This window comes from Bubalus bubalis, chromosome 6, assembly GCF_019923935.1.
Source record: "Bubalus bubalis isolate 160015118507 breed Murrah chromosome 6, NDDB_SH_1, whole genome shotgun sequence".
Lineage (NCBI taxonomy): Eukaryota > Metazoa > Chordata > Mammalia > Artiodactyla > Bovidae > Bubalus > Bubalus bubalis.
This window is the reverse complement of record NC_059162.1, coordinates 62,420,801-62,447,884: the sequence shown is the minus strand read 5'-3', so window position 1 is coordinate 62,447,884 and position 27,084 is coordinate 62,420,801. Positions and strand designations below refer to the sequence as shown.

Here is a 27,084-nt window from a genome sequence, read left to right as displayed (position 1 = left end):
ACTTACCATTTTTTAAGCCAATTAAATAAAGCTCATTTACAAATTAACCTCAAAAATATTACCCAGAGACAAAGACATACCAAGACATAATTAGGCAGACACAATGCAAGATCTAGCTTCATTTTCTAAGCTTAGTCATGAATTAGATATTACAATATAAAATCTACTAGTTTATAAAAAACAGTTGGAATAAATAAAAAATTTAAAGTCTTTTCCCCATTTTCCCTCAGTCTCAGGTGTTAGAGATGGTTTAGATAAATGTTCCTGAGAGCCCTGGTCTCAAGGCACAGGGAAAGAAAATCAAGTTCTAACAAAATGGCGGCAGGTCCAAACCAAATGGTGGCCAAACAAAACAAAATGGCCATCAAAAATTACAACACAGAACACGGAGTTAAAACACACATATAGAGCTGCAGTCCTGATCAGACACTCCCTTAAATACAAGAATACAGTCTCTCAGAAAACCTCCTATAAAGACACAGAACTTCAGATCCAAGTACTAACAGTGTAAATGAAAATATCTCAGGTCTTCAAACATTTCAAAGGGAGGAAAGGAAGCCAGGTTGAAAGAAGAAGAGGGAGGAGGCGGGAGAAGGGGTGCGAAAGGGGTAGCCTTACAGATGTCTCCTACCACCTGCAGATACCCAGGCATTATGGGACTTTACCCTGGGCCTCCAGAGAAGGGAGGACTGGAACTCAGCCCTACCAGAAATCAGACCAATACAGAATCAGAATTCGAGTTTTCTACCAAGAGGAGGTGATCAGTCTCCAATCTTCAGCTCAGGCTGAGGCCCTTCAACCAGATTCCTGCGTCCAGGACCAGGGAACTAGAGAAAAAGGGGAAGGATAGGAATGGTTAAGGAGAGGAAAGAGAGAGGGAAGGGGAGAGAGGTCAATAAAGTCTCTCGTTCCTTACCAGTCAGGGCACTCTGGCCAGTTGTCCACGTCAGGAGAGACCAGGAACAAAAAGGTCCCAGTTGCGGCTGCTGGGTCTGGTCCATTGGCAGGTACTCCACTGAGTACCCCGAGTGGTCAGGATGTCAGTTACAGCGAAGAAGAGTCCCACCAGAGTCGCCATTTGTGGCAGGAAGGGAGACCCCTCCCAGGGCCTGAAACTGGGCTCTTGTCTAACACTCGGAAATGAATTATTGCCATCAGTGTGCTTCCCCTAACAGATTCATCACATGTCAGAATCAAGAGCCATTCACTTAAAGATGAAAGATCTAGACCCTCTGCTTTTACGATGAACCAATTGTGGCATAAAAAGTTAGTTGACTTTTCCACAGTCTCACAGTTTGTTAGGGATAGTTACTGTGAGAAAAGGTGATTTCTTCCTTAAGTCAGTAAATTTCAGCCCTACTATGTTAGCCTCCATTTATAGCCCAGAGGCTTATTCTCCTTCTGTGAAATCCAAATAATAATATCTGCCACCCTTTCTACCTCAGAAGGGAAGGAGATAATAGGTGTGTAATAATAGTGGCTGTATAAGGTGGTATTATGATGATACTGATTTTAATGACTTAATCTGTAGGTTTCTCTGGGGCTTTTTTTCCCTTCTTAAGTGATTTGCATTTTTAAATTTAAATCTGTGGTGAAATGTGCTTACTTTGTTAAAGATTCACACCAAATTGTAGGCTGCCTCCCACAGAAGAAAGAGCCTGAGTTCTGGCATGCCTGAGACCAAGATGGTAATCTTTATTTCCTTATTCAAGGGATACATGATAATGTATCCTTTTAACTTCCTTAATTTTAGTTTTCTCACCTGTTAAAGGCTACACATTCCTATCTTTTATTGTTATGAAAATTGATACAAAAAGCCTCAATATCACTGATAATTTTTTTTTTCCTGTTTGGTTTTCTCCTTATTCCTCAGATTTTGAGCTTCTTGATGGCATACACAATTTATTTATCCTTGTATTCCTATGGTTTTGCTCTTAGGAGCTACACAGTATGTTTGTTAAATGAATTATTTACCAAGGTGAACAACACAGAGTGGGTCTGAGGGTAGCAGCATTTTGTAAGTCAGTGTTTTTCCAACTCTAAACAGCACAACACTGAGTTTTGTAGAGGTACTTCAGGAGCTGCTAAAATTAGTAATGAGGGCATAACTGAGAGTGAACTGTTGGCCTTTATCTTGCTTTAATCAGAACAGAAATATTTGTTTCTTATTAATATATTGGGCTGCGATGTAAGATTGTTTTCAGAGGAAAAGGTTTTTCAGCTAAAAGAAAATTGAAGCAAGGCTTTAGAGTCTTAAAAATCACATCTCCTAATACTTCTTTTACCATTAGGCACCTTAGGCAAGTTAACCTTTCTTCGTCACAATTTCCTCATTTATCATAGGACTTACAGCATTTCAGGCTGGTTATAGATGGGCAGGAAGATATCATATGCATAACAGTTATTTCCCAATGTATTCAGCCAAGAATACCAAAGTAAGGAATTCCCCTGCATCCCAGTGATTATGATTCCACATGCTCACTGCCTGGGTCTAGGTTCAGTCCTTAGTGGGAGAATTAAGACTGCACGAGCCACAGGGTGCAGCCAAAACCAAAACAAACCAAACCAAAGTGGTTCTACCTGGTTCCAGGTGGCCACTTACATCAGGAGCAGGTGCATGCAGGCATTGCGTACCATGGCTTGGCTTCTGTCTTCTTTGGTTTCCCTATGAACCACACCACTGCCAAGGACACTGTTGCTGGGTTGAAAACCACAGTTTTCCAAAACTCAAAACTGGCCACTCTAGAAGAATTTATACTCATGGCCTGGGTACTTCTATGTGCGAAAATGCTTTTAAACATCAGGCTCTCCCAGTTCTAGAACCAAACTAGCCCAAGCAAGAAAACCTCCTGTAGGCAGAATGGGGAGGAAATGGCAAAGTCCCTGAATAGTATGTCTGCCTCCAGCTTCAGTGTTCACATCTCCCTGGAAGTTTACTTGGAAAATTAAATAAAGTAGGGGCAAAACTATAATATTTAGTAATGTGTAAATGGTTGGGCTTGGGAACCTATAGATCAGAACAGATGCTGGCCATAAACTACCAGCAAGCCTCGCCAAGGCTTGCCAGCTGAATGAGAGACCTAAAATGAAGCAATATTAAAATGTCTTCATGATATCTGACACAAAGATGGTTCTTGATTAATGTTCATCTCCTATCCTGCTTCCCTTGTCTCTTGAACAAAATCCAGTAAAAATTAAACAAAATGGTAAATCCAAGAAGACATCCCCAAATAACCCAAGAAGTCTAGCTTATTATCTTAGTAGTACAATATATGAATAAGGGGATAATTTCTAACACTGAAATTCACTCTGTGGTCTACAGTAAAATGGGTATATTGAAAAATTAATTGTAAACTATTCCCTGAATCAGAACCCACATGTTAAATAATAGTATAGTATATCTTAGTTATACCCAGTGGGGCCATTGTCTCTCTTCTGAGTTTATCAGTGTCCCTGCTAGGAAGAGTTAATTCATTTAATTTAGTTATATTCTGTCAGTTGCTTTAAGGCAATGTTTCCCAGGGTTGGCAGTAGAAATGGGGAACACCTTCCCAAAGCCACTTGAACCTTTTTCTCCACTCCCTCAAGTCCTTCCAAGATTTTGGTGCCTTTCTTCCTATTAAGAATCTGCCAGAATGAGCCTTTGGAAGTGTGTATACAATACACTAGGTAACTTGGCTCAGGAAAAAGTAAAACTAATCTTTGCAGGGTAGAGGTAAGGGGGTGGAGATGTCTTATTGTTGTTAGAGCAAAAGAGGAAAGAAAGAAGACATCTATGGAGCAGATGAACTGTATGAACTCAACAGCGGAGAAGACAGGTCGAGGGGGCATGGACCAGAAGTAGAGAAGAGATGGAAGGACAAGTAATTGACCAACTTCACCATTTAGTCAGGCTTCTCTCTAGTCTCCCCATCAGGTCAAACATTTGCTTAGCATTGGGAATCTTATAGCAGTTCTTCTCTTCATGGGGCTGCTAAAAAGACTAAACACAAATTTAAGTGGTGGAGGTGCTCAGTCATGTCCAACTCTGCAACCTCGTGGATTGTAGCCCACCAGGCTTCTCTGTCTATGGAATTTTTCAGGCAAAAATACAGGAGTAGGTTGCCATTTCCTACTCCAGGGGATCTTGCCAACCCAGGGATCGAACCCATGTCTCTGCATCTCTTGCATTGGCAAGTAGATTCTTCACTGCTGTGCCACTTCGGAAGCCCAAATCTAAGGTTATCATACATAAAGGCATATGTTGCCTCTATTGACTTTTCCTGCTCTTTTACTTTCCAATCCTTATTTTCTCTTTGCCTTACCATTCTTAGTTACTTTTTATTTTAATGGAGGTATGAAAGTGAAAAGTGAAAGTAACTCAGTTGTGTCTGACTCTTTGAGATCCCATGGTCTATACAGTCCATGGAATTCTTCCGGCCAGAATACTGGAGTGGATAGCCTTTCCTTTCTCCAGGGGATCTTCCCAACACAGGGATTGGACCCAGGTCTCCTCATTTCAGGTTGTTCTTTACCAGCTGAGCCACAAGGGAAGCCCTAATGGAGGTATAGTTGATATAAATATTATATATGTTTCATGTGTATAACACACTGATTCACAATTTTTAAAGGTTATATTCCATGTGTAGTTATATTTTTTTATATTCTGTGTTGTACAATGTATCCTCATGGCTTATTTATACATAGTAGTTTGTATCTCTTAATCCCTTACCTCTATCTTGTCTCTCCCTTCTTCCCTCTCCTCATTGGTAACTACTAGTTTGTTCTTTATGTGTGAGTCTTTTTCTTTTTTGTTATATTGAGTTAATATAAGTGAGTAACTTGTTTTATTTTTTAGATTCCACATATATGTGGTATCATACAGTATTTGTCTTTCTCTGTCTGACTGGTTTCACTTTAGCATAATAACCTCTAAGTCCATCCATACTGTTACAAATGGCAAAATTTTATTCTTTTTTATGCCTGAAGAGTATTCTATTGTATATATGTACCATATCTTCTTTGTCATTTCAGCTGTTGATGGACACTTAGGTTGCTTCCATATCATGGCCTTAGTTATAGTTATTATTTGCCTATAAATCTTTGTACATTATTTTTGGACTGTGAAGGGTTATAAGTCAACAAATATGAATTAGGATTTTTATAAGACAATCTTTAATTGTATTTAACTCTTATAAAGTATAAGTTTAACCAGATTATCTTCTTATGGATTTAAGGAAAAACAAACCATTTATACTAATAACAAAAAAAAGAATGGAAATCTTAAGCTATGAACATAACTAACAGCAAGTGGACTCTTCAAATTGCTAACAAAATAAACCAAAGTACCAACAAGAACACTGACATACATATCATAATACGTTTCTACGTAGTCAATATAAAGCTGTATATTTCAAAATATACTTCTGAAATTCTTTGTTTTAATATAATCCATGTGGAAAAAGATGTAAGACTGTTCAAAATTGTTCCTCATCAGCTCATACAATTTTAGGCATTGATGTAGCAGCATTTTGAATAATTGTCAAAGAAGGAAATGGCAACCCACTCCAGTGTTCTTGCCTTGAGAATCCCAGGGACGGGGGAGCCTGGTCGGCTGCCATCTATGGGGTCGTACAGAGTCGGACACGACTGAAGCGACTTAGCAGACTTAGCAGTCTTATGGTATTGATTATATAAAAATAATAGCAAATATTTAAGGACTTACTATGTGCCAGGTACTGACTGTTTTAGTTCATATAACACAATACTACTAAGTACATGTAATTATTATTCCCATTTTATAAATAAGGAAAGAAAATAATGGTTAAAGATGAGCTTCTATAACTTATGCAAGGATAGACAGCTTGAAAGTGGTGGAGCTGGGATCTGAACCCAGGTGGCCTGGACCAAATTTTAAACTTTTAAGTTACTTTGCTTTTGTGAAAACAAAAAACAAAAAAATCATTTTTAAAAGACCATCTTAAAGTTAGCATTAACCAAAGTGAACAGTTAAAACTGGATATGGAACAACAGACTGGTTCCAAATAGGAAAAGGAGTACGTTAAGGCTGTATATTGTCACTCTGCTTATTTAACTTATATGCAGAGTACATCATAAGAAACACTGGGCTAGATGAAGCACAAGCTGGAATCAAGATTGCTGGGAGAAATATTAATAACCTCAGATGTGTAAAAGACACCACCCTTATGGCAGAAAGTGAAGAACCTAAAGAGCCTCTTGATGAAAGCGAAAGAGGAGAGTGAAAAAGTTGGCTTAAAGCTCAACATTCAGAAAACTAAGATTACTGCATCTGGTCCCATCACTTCATGGCAATAGATGCGGAAACAGCGGAAACAGTGGCTGACTTTATTTTTCTGGGCTCTAAAATCACTGCAGATGGTGACTGCAGCCATGAAATTAAAAGACGCCTACTCCTTGGAAGGAAAGTTATGACCAACCTAGATAGCATATTCAAAAGCAGAGACATTACTTTGCCAACAAAGGTCTGTCTAGTCAAGGCTATGGTTTTTCCAATGGTCATGTATGGATGTGAGAGTTGGACTGTGAAGAAAGCTGAGAGCCTAAGAATTGATGCTTTGGAACTGTGGTCTTGGAGAAGACTCTTGCGAGTCCCTTGGACTGCAAGGAGATCCAACCAGTCCCTTCTAAAGGAGATCAGTCCTGGGTGTTCATTGGAAGGACTGATGTTGAAGCTGAAACTCTAATACTTTGGCCACCTGATGCGAAGAGCTGACTCATTTGAAAAGACCCTGATGCTGGGAAAGATTGAGGGCAGGAGGAGAAGGGGACGACGGAGGATGAGATGGTTGGATGGTATCACTGACTCAGTGGACATGAGTTTGGGTGGACTCCCGGAGTTGGTGATGGACAGGGAGGCCTGGAGTGCTGCGGTTCATGGGGTTGCAAAGAGTCAGACATGACTGAGCGACTGAATTGAACTGAGCTGAAAGTTAATGGAATTTATACTTTATAAGGCCCTTTTCAGATCTTTTTCAGCTGATCTTTTTCAAGGTGAGGGAGAAGAAAAGGTTAATCTTCAAAATAGTCTTATTTTTCAAAAGTAACATCTGTGGCTTTTTTTTGAAAGGATAGGTCAAGCACTTCCGTGGCGATGTTTCAAAAACTTTTGCAAAGTGATTGAAAATGGTATTTACCAAATACTTGACTATACCAACTTGTAGAATTTTAAGAAGTGAATATAAATAATTTCACCTAGGAATAGCCTCATGCGATGTTTATTAAGCATCCATAAAAGAAATCTCACTTCTTAATGTATGTATGTTATTAAGAGTCAAAGATAACAGTAAAACTATTTCATACTTTTTAACATGGACACAGACTAAATTAATTGGCCAAATTAATTATTCAATTTTATGAATTAAATATATCTTTTATTTTATAATTTGGAAGGAAAAGTGAAAAGGAAGGAAAGATAAAATTTTTTTAAAAAAGAAATGCTGAAATTACTGGAAATCAATTTTCTTTTCATCATTTAGAAGCACATTGTGTAGTGAAAAACAAAAGAACACTTCTAATATGAAGGAGATTCAATCATATATGCCAATATCTGTTTCTAGGTACAGGAAATGATTTGTGATAATTTTCCTTTAAATGGTGTCTATTCTAACAACTGACTGATCTAACTGTTCTAATAGTCTTAATGGTGAAGCTGCCTAGATAGTTCTTTAATAAAATAAAATGCTAGGCAGGTGTTTGTGCACTTTAAGAAAAGAACAGTTAGTTAAAAATTTTATAAAGCTGTTATGACTTGAGCACAAAAGTCTTTTTAGAATGGATATATTACCTGGGATTTTTAACTGATACAAAGGATATTATGCAAATAATATCATTTTTAGGAATTTTTAAATACAAGCATGTTTAATGCAAGTGATTTTCACTTTGTGGAATAATTTATTATGATCACATTTTCTGGTTTGCATACTTATATAAGTTATATTCCATGGGAAAATGTTTTGACCTATAATCATAATTCATAAATAAAAATACAAAATAAAATAAAAATAATGATAATACAAGTAATACTAAAAATAAGAAACATACATTTGCAATAGTGAAAAAAAAAAAAAGAGATCCTAACTCAGGTTCAATAGATAATCTCAATTCTAAATAAATAGTCTCCTTTGAAAAGTATAACTTTAAGGAAGAATATTTTTTGAATATATTGAGGCCATCAATTACTTTTAATAATTTTTAGTAAAAGCTTAGCTTGTTTGCTTTAAAACATTTCATACTTAATGGTTTCTGCTAAATTAGCATGTCTTAATTATTTGTTTAACTAGCAAGTCTTCTGAACTATATGTATTAGTCCTTAAAAGGGTGTTTATTTTCATTGTTTTGGTTGAAAAAGAGTGGTTCCTTTCATTTTTTTCTCCATTGGTGAACTATACTTATGGGATATTAGGTAATACAGAAGAATCAAAACCATCATTTGGTAATGCCAAGGTTTCATCTCATGTAGGGAAACTAGACTGGTCTCAGAAAGAAAATAAAATGCAAGAGTAAACATCAGTGGAAGAGTGGTGGAAAGTGGTTTCAAGTGATGAGTAAAAGAGAAAATTATTACATGTAAACATAAGTAGAGAGGATTAAGCCAATCAGTAAGAATAAGGAGGGCACTATAACTTTATTATTGAGCTATGTAGTAAGTGCACAGATGAGTTAGTGTACATGCAAAACCTCACAAAAAAGGACTATGACTACTATTTAATACATTTCCTCATAACTTAAAATGCATATTAACAGTATATGCATATCACACATTTGTTTACATATAAATTACTGGTCACTGCAGCTCAAAAATTAAAATATTTAACGTGAGTCAATAAAAAAAATGTTAGTAAGTGAAGGGCAGTTGGGTGAAATATATAGTCCTCTTTATCTATGATTCCATTTCCCACTTAACAGAGATAATAGGTGAAGATACATTTAACTTTTTTTTGAATGCCACTGTTAAAGGAGAACATAAAAAAACAAAAAAAATCACACATTGGTTGACTTATGGCACAAGATACTGCCTTGGTTCTAAGAAGGTAATAAGGAATAGTGGACAGTGTGGTGAGTCCAAGAGTGAACCTTTTGTTTGAAAGAGAACGCTTCTCCTGCTGAGGGTTGCTATGAGGTATTCTATATCAAGAGGAGAGTAAAAAAGCTGGCTTAAAACTCAACATTCAAAAAACTAAGATCATGGCATCTGGCCCCATCACTTCACGGTAAATAGATGGGAAAACAATGAAAACAGTGAAAGACTTTATTTTCTTAGGCTCCAAAATCACAGTGGATGGCGACTGCAGCCATGAAATTAAAAGATGCTTTCTCCTTGCAAGGAAACCTATGACAAACCTCGACAGCATATGAAAAAGCAGAGACATTACTTTGCTGACAAAGGTCCGTCTAGTCAAAGCTATGGTTTTTCCAGTAGTCATGTACAGATGTGAGAGCTGGACCATAACGAAGGCTGAACACCAAAGAATTGATGCTTTCAAACTGTGGTGTTGGAGAAGACTCTTGAGAGTGCCTTGGACTGCAAGGAGATCCAACGAGTCCATCTGAAAGGAAATCAACCCTGAATACTCATTGGAAGGACTGATGCTGAAGCTGAAGCTCCAATACTTTGGCCACCTGATGGGAAGAGCCGACTCATTGGAAAAGACCTTGATGCTGGGAAAAACTGAAAGCAGGAGGAGAAGGGGATGATCAAGGAAGAGATGGCTGGATGGCATCACCAACTCAATGGACCTGAGCTTGAGCAAACTCCAGGAGATAGTGAAGGTCTGGGAAACCTGGTGTGCTGCAGTCCATGGAGTCACAAAGAGTTGACACAACTGAGTGACTGAACAACAATTCTATGTCAAAAGTTGCTGGACCTACCCCTGCTCCCCTCATGCCCTTCCCAACCACCCTCCCCCAGCCCACACAAGCTGAAAATGCAACTTTAACTGAAGCCTTTCAATTTTTAAAAGTTGACAAAAAGTAGATTAAAAATAAAACCCTGTGTGGCCCAACACCTATGGGGCTAATAAATTACTTTTGTGGTTAGATTTTACATAAAATCGGTTATATAAATAGATTTATTTAAAAGATTTTATATAATATATGACCTCTATTATGTGCTGTGCTAAGAGCTGGGCATATAAACTTTAGTGTGATTTTAAGGAGCTTACTATTTGGTAGGGGAGGAATAAATCAATAAATACAGTGATGTGTGTAATAAGTGCTATGATAATCAATGGTCAATTGATGGTTCTTCAACACTGAAAAATTCTATGTCATCAAAGAAAGATAAAATAATATTCAATATGATTTTCTTAGATAAAAAAGTACTATCCTAATATATTTTGGAAAGGTCAAAAAAGAAAATGGAATGTAAACAAAAAGAAACAATATTTAAAGTATCAGTGGGAAGTCAGAACATCTTACTTGATAATTTTGATTAATTAATATACTCTTAAATTGCTGGTGATGAAGGAAAAAATTGATAAAAATTCTTTTTGGCTCTTGAATATAGGGTTCCAGTGTTTGCTTAGTGAATCATAAGTGAACTAAAATGGAAGTATGGTACCTTTTACCATAATGTAGAAGATGTCAGGGATTTTGCTTTTAAATAAGACCAAAGTGCCAGGGTGCAAAATATAACCCTTGAAAAGTTCCATGTAAGCCTTTTGATTCAAATTTATGAGGTTCCCTAGAAACATCTTTACCTTATATAAGTTGTTGAGACAGAAGCATTTGAAGGGAGAAGAGGTGTTCTAGGTAAAATGGAACAATCAACTTTACAACTTCTCTGAATTTAAAAACTCAAGTGCAATAATTATTTTTTTGTCTTTCTTGATATACTTCCTATCTCCCCAATATACATAGACACAAACACACACAAAGATAATCTATGGTGCTAGAAACTCCTTGAACATTTAATCTATATTTGTGTTTCTCTTTACTTAAAAGCACACATACACACAAACATTATTATCAAATTAATTTTTGGAAAACATTTAAATTTCATTTTAATCACTAATTTGTGTAGATATTAAAATATTTACATATGATCTATAAAAATATTTCAATAAATTGGCTAAACACATTTGTTAAGATTTATGTGCATATTGTTTATATGTACACTTGTGATAAGTACATTTGTACAAGATTTCTAGATTGTTTGACTTATAATATCTGTATCAGCAAAGCAGTGCTTTAATGTTTGTACAACAAGCAGCTGCCTTATTAAACTAAATATTATAACAGTATTTATGATTATAGGATTCTAACTCATTTATTCCATAAATGCTTTCCAACAACCAATTATAGCTCAGGCTCTTTGTTAAACAGTAAAAAAGACACTATTCTTAAAAAATTGAGAGTTGGAGAAATGATTAAAAAAAAAAAACAAAACTGCTTCGATTGGTACATACACTTCTAAGCAGTATGATATCACTTACTGAATCCTACAACTTGGAGGTATTTGGGGGAATATTTACATTTTCTAGATACAAGAACATGGGTAGGGAAGAAAGTGCTTCCAGAGAAATTCAGAAAGCAGTTTTACACAGAACATTTAAAAGACTACTGTCTCCCCAAGAGTTCATGGTGCTACTTTGGTATATCAGGGACTTTATAAAAGTTGTATGAGAGTGCTGAGGGATTCTATCCTCTTTACTAAGGTTTTGCTTCCCTGGTGGCTCAGAGGTTAAAGTGTCTGCCTGCAATATGGGAGACCTGAGTTCAATCCCTGGGTTGGGAAGATCCCCTGGAGAAGGAAATGGCAACCCACTCCAGTATTCTTGCCTGGAGAATCCCATGGACGGAGGAGCCTGGTGGGCTACAGTCCACAGGTCGCAAAGAGTCGGACAGGACTGAGCGACTTCACTTCACTTACTAAGGTTTGAGTATTGTAAGGGGCATACAATAGGTTTCTCTGATAGCTCAGTTGGTAAAGAATTCACCTGCACGGCAGGAGACACCGGTTCAATTCCTGGGTTGGGAAGATCCACCGAAGAAGTGATAGGCTACCCACTCCAGTATTCTGGCCTAGAGAATTCCATGGGTACAAGATGGTATGGTGATATATATGGATGGTTGGACAAGTGGGAGAATCTGGAGAAGACCAAGGCTTTACATTTTACTACACGTCATGAGCACAGATTGAGATTTTCACTTGTGTAAAGTTAGTACCGTCCTGGTAAATTAAAGTTATATGAAATTTGTTGAAAAGATGGGTCACAAAATTAAAATAAAACCCAAATGAACCCACAAAAACCTAACAGAGAGGAGAACACTGCTGCAAAGAATAAACTGGATGAAGTCCAATAAAAAATTGACTTAGATAAAAACAACATATATATATGATAGAAAACTTGTTCTGTTGTGTGCAGGAGATAAGCAACTGAAACTTATTTTCTGGCATGTTTAAAAATAAAATTGAAGATAACTTGTGGCAAATTTATTCCATAACTTCACTAAAGTTGGGGGAAAATCCAGTGGTTCCATTATTTTTTATAAGTAAAAATGCATATTCAAAGGAAAAAAATAATAATAAGATCTATTTGAGAGAAAATGTTGTGAAGTACCAGTCTGAAGAAATAGTATATAGTTAAAATTCCTGAATGCCATGCATATTAAACATATTATTTAAATCTTTATGTCCTAATTAGTTTTGTGTATTTGCTTATAAATTTTTATGTATATTCTTATTTATTTTCCATGTGAATTTGCCCTTTGTTTCCACAGATGATATATTTCTCTGGGGAGGGAGTATAGTAGCACCTAGAGCACCGAATGGGGGAAAGCAGATTTTCTTAGCGTTGAATAATTGCTTTTATTATCCTTACAGTTTGAAAAATATGTCAGCCTAATATCTCAGTAAAAATGCAAAATTAAAAATGAATATAGAAAATAACATGCATGTTTCTCTGACATTAAATCACCCTTTTGTACCAAATGCAGCACAAATGGCCCTTAAAGGGCGGGGCAGGGGGATGTCCTGTGCGAATAGTGGATGATCAAAGAACACATGGGCAGCTACACTCAGTGACACTGGCCATGTCAAGGACAATGTATTCTGAATTCTATTTTGTATTTCTTCTGTGATGTTGTGCCAGAACACAAATATATAGACACAGATATATACATATATGCGCTCATATATATATATATTTTACAGAATTTAAATAATTCACTCAAATAAATTATTTAAATGATTTAAAAATTCTTTTGTCAAACAGATTAATGGAACCTTCCTATTCAAAAGATAAATCATTTTATATGAAGTGGCAAAGACTTCAGGGGCTAATAAAGGTTTTATGAGAGATAAACTTTTAATGAATTAATATTCTTGCATGTAGTTATTTTTTATAAACACAAATATACACACAAATGCTTACAATGATATATCAACCTCTTTGACTGATTTTTAAGGAACCAGTATCCACAGTGTTAAAAATAATGTATTTTTATAGATTTGATTTTTAGAAACTGATGGATTATAATTCACAAAACAAAGTAGAAGGAAATTTAAATAACAGTGCTATACATGTTATTATTTGTGGAATGAGATAAAATAAACCTCTTTCTATTTGTAACCAAATGAATCCAGTAATCATTTGTTTTGAGCAATTTTATATATGCCGTTTTCTAGGGCTTGAAATGTGTTTGGCACTTAAGTCTTTTTGCTGTGTAGGTCTTAATCAGAAATATATTTTGCTCTAGAAAATTATGGTGAACTAGTATTTGTATAACAAGACCTTAAGACCCTGGGAAAATTTTTAAGGATTTTTATGAATCTCAGTACACATTCTTCAGCTAAATTTTGGCATAGTTTCAATTGAGACTCCAGTGAAATTCAATTGGTTTATTTTATAATTAAAAACAAGGAAATCATAGTAACAAAAATATATAATGTATAGCACTCGTGTTTATAATAGAAACATCCATAAAGAAAGAAACATGTTCTAACTTTTCTCATTATTCCAAAGGGAATTGCATCTTTAATCACACAAAGCACAACTGCTTTCTAATTTTGTTTAAAGTGTTTCAGTACTTACAAAAACCAGATCAGGTTATTGTAAATCTAGAGCAAATTAGAATCCCTGGCCTCTGCTCAGCTCTATGTAAGGGTTCTATGTAAATCATAAATTTAATGGCATACTAAGACACACATCTGTTTCAGTTTTGTAGAAGTTAATAATCTAACTACAGAGTATTTAAACACTTCTTTCATTAACTGGAAAACTGAGTCAAAGATAGATTTCCCTCAGTGATAAGGGGTAACAAGTTACCTCCAAATTTTGATAAGCTATAAATTTACCTAAACAGTTAAAGAGTTCTCTAAAGATTGAATTTAGTGTCTATTTTGACATCACATGATTTCCTCCTGTATAGAAATATTCAACATAAACAAACTGGTCAGCATTATCATCTCAAATCTACATCTGCATAAATTTTTTTGATTTATATAAATCATATTTAAAATCATTTTGTTATAGGGCACCGGAGAGAAAGTAAATATTGAGCAATCATATGAAATGTCAAAAATAATTTTTAAAAATATTTTTCAGATTCCTTATTTGATTATCCATAAGCTTATTTTAACATGATAAACGATAGTCTTCTGGGGATCCATATTATTTAAAAATAGGTTACATTCTTTGATTTCTGGAATATTTACATTTTATAGCTGGAAGTCTTTTCTCTGATTTTATTTTAACAAATTCAATTATTTTCTCTGATTTTAACAAACTATAAATATTTTTCATGTTATTTCCATGACATCTTCCTTGAGATATGCCACTTCATATATAGCAGTAACAGCATATTTGCATAAATTATTGCGTTTCAATTATCATTATATAATAAACAGGAAATTAGCTTTTCTTGCAGTGTAGTCCACATTGTCTGAACAAGAAATATATGTGGTTTGAATTTGGGTCATTAAATTCAGGTAGTAAAGACACAGTACTAATTAAATTGGTGTCATAAATTACATTCCCATAATGAGGGGGAACACTCTTTTAATGCAATAATACTCCTCTTAAGTTATATTGTAGATATGTGATTTTTGGTAACCAGTACAGTTGGATAAGAGATGTGTTCAGTACAGCACATCCCTATCACTGAATCAAAATCATTCAAAGAATATATTATCCACCTGATGGTTTGACAACTTTTTAATGTAGAACAGCTGGAGAGATTATTTATATATTTTTATTGTTTCACCTAAACCAAAATTTCTTCATTAAATATCACGCAACAAAACCTTATCATTACCAAATCATTCAGTACTTCTTTGAGATGCAGACTACATTTTAATGTGATTCTAAATTTGGATACTGATTAAAAAAAAAAGATTCTTTTCTAATGCACTTTACTTATCACAAAAACATATGCCTATTACATCATTGTTTGGTCTAGGACCTAAGTGATGGATTTCATAGTGACTTTAAGAATGCATTGTAAAAGAGTTACAATAAGTTGAAAACCTAATTATAAAGATTTAAATTATTCTTGAAAATAGAGATGGCAACATTGAATTATCTTATCAAGAAACTATGATGAGAACTAGGTTGAGAATAAAAACCTTTGCAAATTGCTGTTCTAGTTTCCATATGCTCAAACTTATTTTTATTAAAATATATACAACAAATAAAGGTCTTTTTAAAATAAAAAAGATGAGTTAAAAAAATAACCACCATATTAATTAGAGAACAAAATAATAAATAATGTTAGTAACAGCTAATATATATGATCAGAAAAATCAAAAAGTCCAGGTCAAACATTTCCTGTTACATAATTGTAGATGATCAAATATTTTCAAAACTGAAACAATTTTGTGTTTAAAAAATACTAAAATGACATATTAAATTATTATTTTATGCTGTATCATTAAGATACCTTTAATGTGTTCTAATATGAAATATTATAAGTTTTATATAATTATATTTTTGACTCACTCTCTGAAATGCAAAGAGGGCATTTGTGAGTTTGTTTCCTGACTCTTAAAAGCATTTTGCAAGTTTTGCCATATACAATACAATGAACTATGACATGAATAATCAAAGTCATATTCTCAGAGGCACTAAAAATTCAATTTAGACTTCTGTGAATTGCTATTTGGTTATCTTTGAGGGTTTAGATTCAATCAAAGTGGAGTTGCCTCTACTATTAACCACTGCCTTGCTCTTGTTCTCATCCAATGCATACTGCTTTACTAAGAACTGCCCACTTTATATGCTTTATATTTAAAACAGAGTTGTGATTTTAGGTTACTTTTAGTTTTAGAATTTTTCAAAAAATTTAAAGAAGTTTCATCTGTATTGTTGATAGAGGTTTGCATATATAGAAAAGAGATGAGAATTTATGATAAAAAATATTATAAGACGTCATAGGCAGCTTTCTATAAAGAGAGTGTTCTTATACTTACACTTCCTGGTTCGACAGACACATTTATAGAAGATCTTTAGGACATGATTACAAAAAATCCTCAAGGTGCAGAGATTACCCAACAGTTATGAGAATAATCTATGGAAAGAAAGATTAACTTTGAGTTTGGTAAGACTCAGTGGAGCAATGATTATGAGGGGTATCTTTTTTAACTTGCTTACTTTTGAGTATCATAATGGTAAAAAAAAAAAAAGGTATAATCTTTTGTACACAGTTAGACAAATATAAATACTTTAGGTGCACAGAAAGAGTCAAGCTACCGGTTATTTTGGTAGATATTTAAAGATGGGGTTTCCCTGGTGGCTCGTAAAGAATCTGCCTGCAATGTAGGAGACATGGGTTCGATACTTGGGTCAGGAAGATCCCCTGGAAAAGGAAATGGTAACCCACTCCAGGATTCTTGCCTGGGAAATCTCATGAACAGAAGAACTTAGAGGGCTACAGTTCATGGGGTAGCAGAGTCAGACATCACTTAGCAACTAAGCAACAATAACAGTTACAAAATAATATGTATTTAATAAAGGATGTGATTATATACTTCTAAATAATATCATTAAGCACAGTACACCAGAATCACATTTATAATACAGTTGAAACTATCATTAGTTTTGGAGACTGCATCTCTACATTTTAGATAGGGTTTGTCCTTCTTGGACCAAGATTTACTCAGCCTGGAGAGAACCGGGAGAAGAGTTAAAAGCTTATTGGCTTTGGCAAGTGCTTTCATATGTTTCTGCTTTCATGGAAAATGAGTTTTGATTTCTTTTCAGCCTACATGCATGGCAAAGTTAAGATGAAAAACAAAGCTAGGAACTTTCAACCAGCTCTAGTTTAGTTTGGGTATTTATATATGGCTTTGATTTGCTCTAGAGCTTTAAAAGATTTATTTTCTAGAGTAGGGAAAACTAGTTTCAGCACTAAGCATCATTGAGCAGTGACAATGAAGAAAAGGGAACACAGAGTTCAGGATGAAATCTAGCTAATTTTATTTCTATTTCTATGTTAGAAACCAGACCAGTTTCACCTGTTTTTTGCTTAATTTTAGAACTCTCACAGAGCTCTCTCATCACAGGCAAAAATAATGAATACAATCTAGTCTCATTGGTCTCTACAGAGTGTAGCTCAAACTTCATATAATTTTTGGCCCACTATCAAGATCTGGATCTTCTCCCTGTACCACCCTAGTCTTCCTCTGTGTCCCCTTTTAGAATTGGCTTACCTATATCCAATTTTGCTGGAGTTGGGTGTTGAACAGGTTACTCCCAGTGTTCTGCTGGCTTAGACTAACCACAATATTTTGCAACCCTGCTCATTTTCCTACTTTTTCAGATTCTTTAAATTGGTACCTATATTATTAGTATTCACACTTGTATTTTGACATGTACCTCATCACTTTGCTCTAAAGAAAGATGCCTGGATGGTAAATAGCTTTAAAAGTTAGCATAATTTCTGTATCAGAAATATGTGAACCCATTGAATAAAATAATCTTTAGTTTCTTAAAGATGTTTAAATTAAAAACACGAGTTTCTACAGTTGGAAAAAACATGTATGGTTAAAATGTTTGAAGCCCATCAATCTCTCAAACCACATAAACTAATGAGTTCCTTCTGTTTTCTTTGAATGAAATCACCATGAGTGGTTAGATGTTGATTTAACATAAAACAAATGGGAATGGGTGTTTCCTTTGTCCTTTGTAGGATTTATTTTTAAAAACAATTAGCAAGTATTATGAATAAGTCAATGATTTTGCCATTACTTAAAGAATAATATAGATTGAGTAGTTAAATTGATTGGATTGCAGAGAATGCATAACATACTCCAACTCTCCTTAGCTTGCTAACATCTGCAGACATTATTAAGCTTCTCATTTCATTTTTTTCTTACCATAACACCTGTATTGTTATAAATTATGTTTTGAATTGTCATGAAGTGTCAGGCAAATTATGTTGTCTGGATATGTGTGTGTGTCATTTAAGTGTTCCTTTGTAATGCAGGTTTGTGGCTAACAGCTTAATCTTGAATATATCAATGCAATTAAAAAGCTCTGTTTCAGTCCTTTGTGAATACAGAGAAGGATGAAGCATTATTATGTTTGAAGTGTAAGGAAAGAATTAAAAATTCCTTAATATTTAAAACATTACCTCCTAGAGAATGAATACATTTAGATATAATTTTAAAAACACCAAGCTTATTATATTCTTAGGAAAAAAAGCACTGAACCCTTTGAACTCTATAAAATACATATCCTATTGAATTAAAATTAAAAACCTGTGTGAGGCATTTCCCACTCCCTATAGTTTTAACCCACTTCTGACAATGTCTTCCCCCTCCCATGCATCCTCCTTTTTTTTATAGTCTCTTCAGGAACATAGTGGAGAGTGACTCACTTATGTCTTGAACATCAAAGTACGTCAGACCTAAGAAATGTAGACAGTGAGTTCTTCCTGAGATTCTTTCTGAGAGAGTTAAATAAATAAGTAAATGGGCAACAACATGGGCAGCTTAAATTAGGCAAAAATTTCTACTGATTACTTACTAACCTTACTAAATAAAAACTTCAGCCCAAGTTTTGCCTGCCCAAAGAAAATAGGATTAGACTGATCTATGCATTCACTGGGAATCATTCCTGGATAAATGAAAAATCTTCAAAGATGAACAAAAGAAAGGGCTAAAATTTTTCAGTAAATGCAAATTTTTATCTGTTTGAAAAATTTTGGTTTATAATCGTGAATAAAATAATTTTAAGTTCCAAAAGGAGACCATGATATAAATGACCTCTGAGGTCTGAGAGTTCTGTAAGTTTACCTTCTTTTTGACTAAATTGTGACAGATGTAAGAATGAAATATGGTTTCACACTAGTTCTGCATAACTGTGTTTTGTTCCTAAACTTGTTTATATCCTGCATCAACAATATTTGAATTATGTTATGCAAATGGAAGTGTTTATGTAGTTTAAAGCACCAATGCTTTAAGTGGCTCCTCTTATCTTTAATATTGGTGAGAATATTAAAACATCAACACAGTGAGTAGAAAAAAAATTGATCATCAAGGATTCTTGTTTGAATCTGAGAAAATTAAAATGAATCAACCAAAAGAGCATGTTTCAGTTATTTACACATATGTACTTTTAACTTGATTTTTTACAAGTTGAGAGAAAACTTGACCAATAGTTGTATTTACTTTAGTACTACAAATATCTGGCTTTGTGACAAAATATAGGTATTTAGAGTCTTCATGTCTTTAGAAAAATCTGCTGTTGACATTTTAATAACACTGTTATTTGAAATGATTTCTGAAGTATGATGACTGCAGCATACCCACAGCAACAAACAGTATATATTGTTTCTGAAAGCAAAGAATCTCGTTTCATTCTATTTTCTAGAGGTTTTAAATCTTGGAATATCAGTTTTTCCTGAAAACCAATGCAAACATGCTTCTTTAATTGATGTCTGCATTCATTAGCATAAACAGGGATTTCGAAATACATCTGAAAATGTAGTCACTTTCAGTTCAGAAATTTTGTAATTAAAAAAAAAAATCCAGGTTTGATTTTATTCATATGCAAAGGACACAACTGGGTTTCAAACATTTTTCAAGCACGATTTTCTCCGTCGTGGTCTGTTATCTTCAGTTTGGGTCCATCGTAGGCGCTGCCTGGCTGTTTGCTGACACTACCAACAGAGAGGTGCAAGGAAGTGTGGTCAGAGGACAAGAGCAAACGCAGTTTCAATGTAAGGAAATGAGGGAAACAGACCTAAATAGCGCGATGAATGCACTTGCGAGAAAAGAGCCTTGTAGTCTCCTTTCCTTCCTTTGCTTATCCTGGTGGATTTAATCAAAAACAAACAAAACGCTCTTGTGAAATACAGTCAATAAAGTCAAACTTTGGCTAGCTCTCTGTAACTACAAAGAAAAAGTCATCGCAATTAAAAAAAAATGTAACTTTCATTAACAAGCCCGCCGGAAATCTCAGGTATCAAAGACGCATTAACCCTGGAGCGTCCCCCGCGCGCCGCAGCCGGACGGAGGCAGCCGAGGCGAACAGACGTTCTTTCTCCTCCGAACAGTCACACAAAAGAAGGGCCGCGGAAACTAAAAGTTTCGGGGCCTCCGGCTCGCTGCGCGGAGAAAAGAGAAAACCTGGAGACGGGGTGGGTAAAAGACGCATCCTGGGCGCCTCTCAGAAGTGCAGGCAAGGAGAGAGCTCCCGAGCCTGGAGGGAAGCGGGGAGGGGACCCCCGAGCTGCAGGCCAGCCCCCAGCGCCCCGCCTCGGAGGCCGGAGTTTCGCGGTCTCCCAAATACCTTTCACCCCGTTCCAGAAATAAAATAAATGTTTTTAAAGTGCGTGTGTGTAGACAGGATGGACAGCGCGCGCTGCAGGAGCGCGCGGAGGATCGAGCGCGCAGTGAGTGGAGTTTGGAGAGGTGGGGGGATCAGCATGGAATGGGTGTGTTGATGCAGAGGGGCGGTGGGGGGTGGACTGAATGCGGAGCCCCGGGACCGAGGGGAGGGCGAGTCGACGGGGAGGGGAAAGGAGGGGCGCTAGCCACCACTGGCCGCCTCCGGGGCGCGTTCCGCGTCCGTGCGCGCGCGTCCCTCGCCGCCGCCGCCGCCGCCCGGACAGCCCTGCGGCCGCCGGGCCGGCGGAGCAGGGGCCGGCCAGTTCTCTGGCGGCTGCTGGGCCACCGCCGCCGCCACCCGAACCTCTCGAGCCCGTAAGTGTCCCCTTTCGCTCCCCTCCCCCTTGCTCGGGTGCACCACCGCTGCAGCTGCTCAAATGGAGTGGAAAATGGCTATTGGGCAGCAATGAGTTATAGATTATCTGCTCCACGTTTTGTACTTAGCAGCCTGTAATCTTTTGAGTTTGCCTGAGCCCTTTGCTGGAAAAATCAGGAGGGAGAGATTTATCCTTTGTCGCTGTACACGCTAATATGTTTATATGATTAGCCGAACTCGCGGGGCTGGGGAGGTGGGGATTTGGGGTGGAGGAGGAGGAGGCCGAGGAGGAGGAGGAGGCTGGAGGTGACTCCAGTTCAGACCTCGCGGAGAGTCTGTGTCAGGACTTCGCGCTCCCCCGTCTCGCTCCTTCTCTCTCCCTCTCTCTCTTCTCTCACACACACACGCAGAGGTACCGGAGCGAAATCGGGAGCTTACCGGAGAATTCCTCGGGATCGTCGGAGTCGGGAGGCGGGGGGGGGGAAACCTCCCCTCCGTTGCTGGCGTGACTCGTCCCTACACCTCTCCGCTTCCCCAAGCCCCAGCCCTCGCCTTCACCCAGTCTTGGGGGGGCAGCGGTCACCGTTCCACCTCGGCCTAGGGACCCGAAATGTGAGGAGGGGCCGCTGCCGTTTCCCTCCCCAGGCCGCAGGGTCGGCTCGAGGATGCCAGCCCGGCCGGCGCGGACGGCGGGCTGAGTGGCTTCGCCTGACGAACTGAGTTGGCCTCGCGCCGCCGGCGTCTGCTCGCCCCTCCCGCGTCTGCCGCTCGGAGGGGACACTCAAGTCTGCGCACCTCTGTCGGTTCTTTCCTCCGTCACCCCTTTCCCTCCGCTTCCCGAATTTCTGATCTTTCTGAAGGAGCGTGCGGTCTGGGGGCGCGCGCGCGTGTGCCAAAGACCCCTCTCGCTGAGTGGTGTGTGGGAAACTGCAGGAAAATGTTGACCTAACCCCAGGAGCCGCCCGGCGCTGGCTGCTTGGCTGGAGGAGGAGGAGGCGGCGGCGGCGGCCAAGCAGGAGGACGAGCCGAGCCGAGCCGCGGCGCTGTGTCCGGCCGGCGAGTCGCGGCGCTGCCTCCCGCGCGGACTCGGCGGCCGGCCTCGGCCCTCGCCGGCCCGAGTGGCCGCAGCCCTCTGCGCCTCTCCCCGCGCGGCCCCTGCGCCAGACGGCCCGCCCCCGGGGCGCGCTCGCAGACCGAGGTAAGAGCCGCGGGAGCGAACAATGTGCCTCTGTGCCGGGCTTTGGAAACCTGTTTGCTTTGCTCCTCCCGCACAGGGGTGGATGCTGAAGGTGTAGGGAGCCGAGGGTGAGTTGGCACTCCGCTGTTAAAGTTCGGCGGGGGCAAGAGGGAGAACAGCGCGGGCTCGGGGTACTCGCCCCCACCCCCACCTCCCCCTCCTCGGAAATCGATCCGCAGAACTCCCCTTCCTGTCCAGCCTGCTGCTGCTTCGCCCTGCCAGTGTCGTGAAGTCCTCTTGGTTACAGCCTAGTTGAAGGGGACTCCGGGGGGGGGGGGGTAGGGGAGTGTTTTTTGATTTACTGAGAGCCTGGGTCAGAAGGTGCCGTTCGCTTTTTCACAGCCTGTCTGGGGAGGCAGAAAGTGGGGCGCGCCCCCGCCGGAGCCCCGGCGGGGAGCTCTTCCCTGTCCCCCCCGCCCCTCCTACTTGCAGATCCGTCCGGGGCTGTGAGTGCAGCCGGGAGGCCCCGGAGGGGAGCTCGCCCCTGTCCCCCACGCCCCTCCTACTTGCAGATCTGTCCGGGGCTGTGAGTGGAGCCGGGAGGCCGAACGCTGGGAGCGAGTTCGGGGCAAGTGGGCGGGGGGTGAGGGGCCGATGGGATGAGTTGTTGTGGGTGGTTGTTTCTTTTTGTCGGTGGTTAGGTGGTGTGGAGAGGCGAGGATGACAGCAAAGCGCAGCCAGATGTGGCCAGGCCGGCACGGGGGCTGGCAACGATTAAGGGCGGCGGGGCCGGGCGGGCGGCGGGGCCGAGCACCCAGCGGGCCCCAGGAAGGCCAAGTGCCTCCCGCACCGGCAGTGAGAGGGCAGCAGCGGGCTGCGCTGGGCCTGAGGGCGAAGTTACGGGGTGTGGGCTTCTGGGCTTGGCGCTGGGGCTGCGAACTTCTGGAAACCTGGCTTGTGGGACCAGGGTGCCGGGTGGGGAGCTGAGGGGGAAAAGGCGTGGGAGGGGCGCGAGGCAAGGGAGACCCCCCCCCACCCCCCCGTCCCTGACTCCCCGCTCCCTTAAACGAGCGTGGGCTCCTTGCTTGGCTGGGGCCACCCGGCTCTCCTGTGGAGAGGCGAGGGCGAGGGGAGCGACAGAAGCGCCTCAGCAGTGGGAGGCACTCCTGTAAGACTCTTTCGCTAGGAATCTAGAAAGTTTGTTCCTTTCGCCAAACTACGGGGCTTGGGTTAGGAGAAATCGTTGGAAGCTTTATTCTGTGCCAAAGCGGCAATGAGCGGCTGCTAAGGCACGGTTTTCTTTATCCCTAAATATTTTTTTATCCCCTACTCAGTCTGTCCTCTGAAAGCATGGTTGGAGGGACAAGTCCTGCGGTGTCCATCTCCTTTCCCCACCTTCTATGGACTCCTCCCCCGCCCCCCCCCCCCCATCCTTTCCCCCTTCGCTGGCCCCCTCATTCCGTTCTTCCCGATGCAAACTGTTTTGTCTCAGATTCAGACCGAGGAAATGTTTTCCTCCTGTTTCTTGAAAGGTGTCAGGCTGCTTAGCAGCTTCTCCAAGCAGCCTGGGAGCGTCTGAGCCGCAGCCACCAACCATATGGTTGCCGTTACAAAGGCCAGGTTCTTAGGCACTCTCCTCCGCGCCCCGCCCCCAATTCTTAAATTTTCTTCTGCGTTCTTTACACGATGTGTACTTCTCTCTTTCAGAGACGTACATTTCACGAACATGGTTGGTCCATTCATTTTCCTGTCAATGTTTGTGTCTGGAACGGGCCCCACCGAGTTTGTTCTTTGCTCAACTCAAGAGTTACACAATGAAGAAAAGTCACATCCGTTTGGTAAATAATTGCCTGTTGGGATGTCGTTTATTAAATCAAGTTTGCTCTTGGGCAGACCTTAAAAGATGGGCACCAAGGAGGCAATCTGCCTCCATAGCCGAAAAATAGAATGGTTTGTGTGGTGTCTTTGGCAACATTCCCAGTTGTGATGGAACTCTTGACCTAGGTAAAGGGTAACTTTGTAACTTAAATTTAGTATCTTTGTAATACTTGAGAAACCCTTTATAAGCAAATATACTTCTGTTCAGGTGTGTTGTGGAACTTTTTGTAGTCCCTCGCCTCCATCCTCCAGTACGTTTATGCATGATAGAATGCTGCAGAACAAATGTTGTGTTGTTTAGTTTCTTCAGACATTCCGATTCTCTCCTTTTGTTGCTTGCTTCTAAAAGAGGTGCCATTTCACATCATTCTGCACAAATTGTTTGAATTAATGCAAGTGTGAATTCTTACCGTTTGAAGGGGACTATTAGCATATCAAAGGTTTCTTAGCTTCAGCTCAATTGAGAAAACTTCAGCCTGTCTTCCATTTGCTTCCAAGTGGAGGCCCAAAGGGCAATGAGAATTGTAAAGGGTAAAAATAGGGAGGTGGATTCAGGCTGTGTTTCTGAACTTTTACTGTTTTGTAATTGTGTGAGCTAAAAACATTGTCTGTTGCTGTGGAGTCCTTGCAAATGGAAAGACAATTATTTTCTATTGATAAATGGTTTGTTCCTAGAAAAAGAGTGACCTTTTATTTTATGAGAGTCACTGTTGCCTGTCTTTTGGGGTCCCTTCAGTGGAAGAGAGAATGAGAAAGCTTTTCCTGTTAACTTAATATTTTTCTAAGGTCTGCACTTTGTTATATTAGTAAAATGGCTGAGAAAGTCTTTTAATTAATGTATAAAGCAGTAGAATCTTGTGATGAAAGGACACTCATTTGTATACTCAGGAAACTTTAATAGACTTGCTAAATTTATAGGTTAAAAAAGTCCGTGGAGAGTTTTGAGTATTAAAAGCAACATAAACCTGGTTAATGCAACTTCTGTTGCAAGTATAAGTTTGAAAAAGATTTCGAAGTGATACTCAGATTTTACATGAATTGTATATGGAGATAATTGCTTAAATATTGATTTGTTTTGTCTCAAATTTTTGTATTTTATTGAATAGTGAACTCTGGAAGTCAGCTTAGAGATTTTTCTTCATATGTATATAGCATATACTAATGGCTTTTTTTTGCACTTGCAGAGAAATATGTTCTCTGAATTTTTTAAACAACTCAATATCCATGAATAAAGAAATAAATAACAGGTACTTAGGTCATTTGGATTATTTTATGGCAAGCAGATGGGCCAAGGGAGAAATACTACCTTCAACTTCTGGGGAAATATTGGTTTTATTTATTTAGCTTTAGATTTTCTAAAACCTAGTTTTAGGATGAAAATAAATCTCAGGGATGGTTTGGAGATTTGTAAGCACATATCTCTTATAGTTCTACCTTTGATGGTTGGTTGATTTTGAACATGAACTGATACCCCTTCATTAGAGGGGGCTTTTTTTTTTTTAAAAAAGGACACATTCAGAAGTCCTTGTTTTCCTTTTAAAAGTGAAAATTAATAACAAGTTTTGGAGAGAAAAATAACCATTAATCACCTAATACTGTAAGTCTAAAGTGAAATAGGATAATTTTTTTTCAGATTAAGATGAAATTTTTTTTAGTGGCATTCAAATTGTATATTATTACCCTGAAATCATTTTATGATAGTTTATTTATCTGATCTCTTCAGTTGTCTGGGAAGTACTTTTGAGGTAAAAAAGCCCACATTGATGTAATTGCTATTATTGCACTTAAGTTGCTGTTAACTAGTCTGCTTTGAATGCAGAGTGCTATAAAGAAAACACATTATCCTTTAAAGCTATTAGTGATAATCTAAAAATTGTCTTGAAAACATTGCTCTTCATTTTATATGATGGTGAGCCTGAATTCAACAAAAATCTAAAGGTGTAAAATGCAGTGAAAAGATTTTTCAACATTTAGATGACAAAATTGGACTACTTAGAGAAAAATTAATGTGTTGTAGAAGCACTTCAGCTGCCATTTTCAATCACTGAGTTACTATGTGTTGGCAACAAAACAAATTTAGAAATGCAGATAGCTCTGGGAGCAGGTAGTTGGGGAAATCAGAATATTGAATCATGTGGGGTAGAACAAACCAATTACTTGAGGTTTGGACTTGAAGATTTCCAATAAATATAATTTTTCCAGGCTTTTGATTCTCTGCTTTATTAGTGGACTAATATCAAAAACAGACAACAAAACTTACAGATGTTATAAAAACTAGTATAAATATACAGATCTCACATGGAGTACTCAAGTCTTAATTTAAGACAAACAGTTGGGGTTTTTATTGCTACACTTTTCAAAATGAGCAGAAACATTAACACCAAGCTTCTGGGCGTTTCCTTTCTTAAAATTAGCAAGAGGATCGCTTTAAAAGCCAGGTTTACTTAAGGTTAGAACTTTGTTTGATCTTTATTTGAGCTTTGTGTGTTTTATTAAAATTTTTAAAATAATATTTTAATGTCTTAAGTAATATAGGAATATGTGAGTTAAGACAAATGTTGGAAAGGTCAGAAGATCACTAGAAGCACACCATAGTGATAAAATGTTATTGCTCTGTTTTCTATCAAAATATTTATTTGACCTAACTTTTGTGAATAAATACTCAATAACACTGAGTTTACTGACAAGTGTAGTATGAAATGAAGAGAGTTTTACAGTCTATTTTTCAAGGAATGAGCCGAACCCTACCTGGTAGAAATCTGTTCTCATATTAATAGAAGCCATACCACTCGCACAGATAAACTGCATATAGATTTAGTTTTGGAAATTTGAAGAATTTAGTATCCTATAGGATTGCTATTT

The 27,084-nt window shown here is 38.5% G+C and overlaps 1 protein-coding gene across 13 annotated transcripts in view; it reads left to right on the top strand.

The window, feature by feature from the left end:
* Positions 1-27,084, top strand: part of ADGRL2 (adhesion G protein-coupled receptor L2) — a 302,557-nt gene that overhangs the window by 82,809 nt on the left and 192,664 nt on the right. For 5 of the 13 annotated variants that reach the window (XM_044944790.2, XM_044944802.2, XM_044944800.2 and 2 more), the window contains exon 1: positions 21,024-21,166. The exons of 1 other annotated variant lie outside the window; for it this stretch is intronic. The gene's annotated coding sequence lies outside the window, so the exon portion shown is untranslated. 7 more of the 13 variants (XM_044944793.2, XM_044944803.2, XM_044944791.2 and 4 more) reach the window with 6 other exon arrangements.